Source organism: Hyaena hyaena, unplaced genomic scaffold, assembly GCF_003009895.1.
Source record: "Hyaena hyaena isolate Hyena2069 unplaced genomic scaffold, ASM300989v1 scaffold_78, whole genome shotgun sequence".
Lineage (NCBI taxonomy): Eukaryota > Metazoa > Chordata > Mammalia > Carnivora > Hyaenidae > Hyaena > Hyaena hyaena.
The window spans coordinates 3,090,704-3,096,789 of NW_024080710.1; the positions used below are offsets into that span (position 1 = coordinate 3,090,704).

General features: G+C 37.5%; 1 protein-coding gene across 4 annotated transcripts in view; it reads right to left on the minus strand.

The window, feature by feature from the left end:
* SHLD2 (shieldin complex subunit 2) overlaps nt 1-6,086 on the minus strand; it is a 70,620-nt gene that overhangs the window by 52,164 nt on the left and 12,370 nt on the right. The window lies entirely within an intron of this gene.

The following is a 6,086-nucleotide window of genomic DNA, read 5'->3' on the forward strand; positions in this document are numbered from 1 at the left end:
AATGAAACTAGATCATTTTCTCACACCATGCACAAAAATAAACTCAGAATGAATAAAGGACCTGAAAGTGAGACAGGAAACTATCAACCCCCTAAAGCAGAAAGCAGGAAACAACCTCCTTGACCTGCACTGCAGCAACTTCTGACTTGACACATCCCCAAAAGCAAGGGAATCAAGAGCAAAAATAAACGATTGGGACCTCATCAAGATTAAAAGCTTCTACACAGCAAAGGAAACAACCCACAAAACTAAAAGGCAACCAACAGAATGGGAAAAGATAGTTGCAAATGACATATCAGATAAGGGGTTAATATCCAAAATCTATAAGGAACTCACCAAACTCCACACCCGAAAAACAAACAACCCAGTGAAGAAATGGGCAGAAGATATGAACAGACACTTCTCCAAAGAGGACATCCAGATGGCCAACAGACACATGAAACGATGCTCAGCATCCCTCCCAATCAGGGAAATACAAATCAAAACCACACTGAGATACCACCTCACGCCAGTCAGAGTGGCTAAAATTAGCAAATCAGAGAACTCTAGATGCTGGCGAGGATGTGGAGAAATGGGCACCCTCCTACACTGTTGGTGGGAATGTAAACTGGTACAGCCCCTCTGGAAAACAGTGTGGAGGTTCCTCAGGAAACTAACAATAGAACTCCCCTAGGACCCAGCAATAGCACTGCTAGGAATTTACCCAAGGGATACAGAAATGCTGAGGCATAGGAGCACATGGACCCCAATGTTCATAGCAGCACTCTCCACAATAGCTAAAACATGGAAAGAGCCTAAGTGTCCATCAACAGATGAATGGATCAAGAAGATGTGGTTTATCTATACCATGGAATACGACATGGCAATGAGAAAGAATGAAATCTGGCCATGTGTAGCAACATGGATGGACCTTGAGGGTGTTATGCTGAGCGAAATAAGTCAGGCAGAAAAAATATCATATGTTTGCACGTATAGGAGGACTAGGAGGAACTTAACGGAGGAACAAGGGGGAGAAGAAGGGGGGGGAAATGGTGGGGGAAAGGGGGAGAGGCAAACCATGAGAGACTCTTGAATGCTGACAAAAACTGAGGACTGATGGATGTGGGGGGAAGGGGGGATGGGCATGGAGGAGGGCACTTGTGGAGATGAGCACTGGGTGTTATGTGGAAACTAATTTGACAATAAACTACTAGAAAAAAAAAAAAAGAAATACTGCTTCGTACCCACAGGACTGCAAAAAAAGGTTTATGCAGTCTAAAGATACCCAAGACTGTTGAACTCTGACACTGCTGGTAGAACAAAAAATTGGCATTCCACTCTGAAGAACAATTTGGTAAGGCTAACGATGCACTTATCACACAACAAAATAATTCCACTTCCAAGTTACTGCCCTGGAGAACTTGGTACATATATATGTATACAAGAAAACATGTATGAGAATGACCATGGGAGACTTTATAAGCAAAACAAATTTTGGAACCTAAAAGCCCTTGTAGAGGAGAATGGAATATCCAGAGAAAGATTACTATACTATATGGAAGCAAAAAGCAGTTACATGTCAACATGGATACATCTTACAAATATAATTTTAAATGAAAGAAAACATTTGAAAAATATGGGGCGCCTGGGTGGCTTAGTCGATTAAGCGTCCGACTTTCGCTTAGGTCATGATCTCGCGGTTCATGGGTTCGAGCCCCGCGTCGGGCTCTGTGCTGACTGCCAGCTCAGAGCCTGGAGCCTGTTTCAGTCTGTGTCTCCCTCTCTCTCTGACCCTCCCCTGCTCACGCTGTCTCTCTCTCTCTCTCTCCTAGAAATAAATAAAACTTTAAAAAAAAAAAAAAAGAAAGAAAAATATATAACTTTTGGTTATCAATATATTGAATATTTTTTGTATTTTTTAAATTTGAGTATGGTTGACACACAATGTTACATTAGTTTCAGATGTACACCTTAGCGATTTGACAAGTTTATACAGTATGCCATGTTCACAAGTATCAAGTTTATACATGATGTTATGTTCACAAGTACAGCTACTCTCTGTATTGAATTACAACATACTCATTTTTAAATATGCCTGAGTATAAAATACCAAATTCAAGATCGTGGTTAACTTTGGGAGGGAGGAATGGGGATATAATAGGTAAAGACTACACAAAGGGCTTGAACTATTCTGAACATATTTTCTGGTTTTTGTTTTTTTAGTGTGGTGTGGTAAAGAGGCATTCCTTATATTGTTCAAAAATATTTTAATATAAAAAAATCCTAGAAAGAAAAACATTGAGAAGAAAAATTAAGGATGATTTTTATTTTTTCTATATTTTAAAAGTTTTATTGTGATGAATAAGGAATATGCATTATTTTCATAATAATCAAATCTTTTTTGCTTGGTAATTCAGGTTTTTCTTTTACAATCTTCAACCTGAATATGTTCCAATAGTTGTAGAACAAAGGACCTAAATCTAACATTACAGAGTAAGAGTTGAGCACAATGATGGCAGTTATTAATTAATGTGTTACCAGCTAAACAAAGATACACTGCAATTTTCAAGGTTTACAATAATGAATTGTTACCGTGGAAACAAAATTATAGTAAGTTTAGGTGTCAAGTTTTGACAAAAAGGGACTAAGTATCACTAATTCTCATAACTACATATCCCACCCTTATCTAATCCATAGAAAGAATAACCTGCATAAGGAATAACTAACTGGTGTATTGGACCAATCAACAATTTACTACTTATATGTCATTATCAGATTGGCCACTAGGGGGGCCCCAAATAGCAGAGCAAAAACCTTCAAGTTGTAAAGATGTATTCAAACCAAGAGGAAGAGGGAGAAATAAAATAGCCTGACAAGCAGGTAAGAATACTTATATTCAAATCAAATGTATAAAATTACTATGATAATGACCTCCTCTCTCTTAAATCTTTGGGTTTCTTTCCAATGGTTTCTTCCCTTTAATCTCAAATCTTTAAAAAACATAAACAAAACAAAACAGCAAACTTCTACATTGTTCTATGTTCTTACTCTTCAACTTAAATACAGCCCTTGCTCCACTCATCTTACTAGAACACTTTTTACTATAAATACCAATGCCCTCTAATAGCCAAATCCAAAGGTCAATATGTGATCCTTATTTTACTATTTGAAACTGTTTAGAAGTCCCTCTTTCCTGAAACATTCTTTTCTTGATTCTGTGAGAGCATCAAATTGGAATTACTTTGTGCTTAAGAGACAGACAATTGTTGGTTTCTTCATTCAGTCATTCACATAACAAATACCTACTCAATTCGACGTGCAGGGCATTATGCGAAGTAGTGAGAGTTCAATGATAACAACAAGGAGCTTTAATTGTCTAATGAGAGAGATAAGATGACAATTATACAAAAGTGACATTGAACTGCCACAGGATTAAATGCAGGGATGTCCCTAGAAGGCAGAAGGTGGGGGCTACCAACCAAAATAGGACTGCCTATTATCCACATTTTTCATAGGCTCTTGGACTACAGTTAATGACAAACTTTTGAAGATAAATTTAAATAAATTCAGGTGTAAAAAAGGAATACAATAAAGTCCCCCAGTCCCCTTCCACCACCACCCCCCAACACAGGAGCCAGGACAGCCACTTTAGTTGTCTTACCCAAGAGACACCTGCTACAGGTAATCTCCAGAATGTTTTTATAGAGAGTTTAAGACACTCACTGCTTCTGTGTCCTTACTTAACCTTTTCTCCTAAATGTCCTGCAATCAGACTTCTATTTCTTATCTCTGTTAAGACAACAGGAAGTTCAAATTGTCAAATAAGCACTCATGGTACTGGACTACTCCAATGGTTAAAACTCTCTTTCCTTCGTTTCTAGAATGCTACAATTTTCTGTTTCTTCTACTTCTCTGGTTCTTCTTTCTTCTTCCTTGGACCATCTCTTCTTTTCACTCCACACAACTCTGCAGAATTTTATCCAATCTTCTTCCTTTAACTACTAAATATCCAATTATGCTTTACCAATCTATATTTAACCAACCACTCTCCCTAACATCAGACATATTTCTAGTTTCACTATATTTGACATAATCACAGTAGATAAAAAAGCAATGTTATGGGGCGCCTGGGTGGCTTAGTCGGTTAAGCGTCTGACTTTCGCTTAGGTCATGATCTCGCAGTTCGTGGGTTCGAGCCCCGTGTCGGGCTCTGTGCTGACGGCCAGCTCAGAGCCTGGAGCCTGTTTCAGTCTGTGACTCCCTCTCTCTCTGACCCTCCCCTGCTCACGCTGTCTCTCTCTCTCTCTCTCTCCTAAAAATTGGGGAAAAAAAAAAAAAACATTTAAAAAATAAAAATTAAAAAAAAAAGCAATCTTATTTAGCTTTCCTGAAGGGAAAATCTGACTAAATGACCTTACATCTAGCCTGGATTACACAGTCCTCGGACTCAACTCTAGTATGGTTTATCACCACAGGGCCATGAGGCCATTGGTCCCCAAGATTGAGAGCCCTATGTGCCCTCTAGACAAGGGAGGATGGGGAAGTGCACAGAGGTGACACAGGGCATCTCAAGAGTTCAGAAAAGGTCTCCTAGAACAAGAGATGTCTGAAACAAATCAGTTCTATAAAACACAAGTATGGAATTTCACACACACACACCAAAAAAAAAATGGACTAGAAAATATGGTCCTGTTAATTCAAAAAACAGTAATTTTTTTACAAAATCTTTATACCTAAGGCTGCTGCTATGAAATCCTGTAATTTACAGGAGTTGTGAGTATGTGAACAGGGGAACAGGATGTGGTGAGGGCAGGGGAAACAAAATATTTATCAAAGCAAAAATACACAGATTGGGGAGTCATTAAGAGACAACCGATAAATTTCAAGGATTCTAGGATATTGTTTTGGGTGTACTCAGAGGGTTAAAGCTCATTAAGATACCAGATGAAACTTGCAAGTACATATCCATTACCGTAGTTAATAATTACACAATTTCTCAATCTGCAGAAGGCCACTTCAGTCAGAAAGACCAATACAACGATAATCCTTTATCTTTAGAGTGGTCAGAGTCTGATGAATGGGTCAAAGATTTATAAAACAGGATCAACTGTATCAGCAAGTTTTGTCTTTGCAGAACACTGCAACTAAAAATGCTTATTACAAAATACATGTGGCTAAAAGAGAGTGCTTTCTCCATCTTATTACCAACCTATAAATTTCACTGTTAACAATGCCTTTCCTTGTCTATTTTACCAAAACCACTAAGCATCGTAGATATTCAATAGAACCAAATGACAAAATGAAGAGGCAAGACAGGACTGTAATGAGAAGCGTAAGCTTGAGAGTAGGATAGGTACTTTACTAAAACTGTGAACTTGACCTTGTAGACGCTAGGTGAGAGGCACACAGGGTTCATCATGCTAGTCTTGCTACTTTTATATATATTTGAAAACATCCATAATAAAAAGTTAAATTTCTTTATAGGTTACATGAGAATCAAGTTTCTTTACCTGTCAAATGAGAGTAATAACATCAATCCCCGTCTTACAGCGTTGTGGGATGGGCACACAGCGCTCATTCAGTGAACACTAGAAGCCTAAAACTTGGACACTCTACACATACATATTTGGTAGCACAAACAAAAACCAACCCACTGTATTTCCTCTAAGGTTTTTTTTTTTAATGTATATTTTTACATAGCTGTAACTATAAAATTAAAATAAGTTTGTATTCTGTTTCAATGGTTTTATATGGCCACCTTTGTATGTCAAACTATAATGTTCCTAATCATTTTTAATGCTAGCTTAATACTTTAGTGATGAATCTAATTTAGTTAACCATTACTCTCCAATTCATTATTTTGTTTCTAACTTGTCACTATTATAGCCATTGCAGCAATAGATGATTTGGGGCATTGAACATTACTTTTCAATTATTTTCTTCTGGTAAACTCTGGTAGGGGATTACTGGGTCAAAGACATGTCCATTGTTATGGCTCTTAAAATATATTATTGTGTCATTTGCAAAAGAACTGAACAGTTTATAAAACCACACAGGACAGCTGAGAGTTCCAGCTCTATACAGCTTTTTTTTTTTTTTTTTTTTTT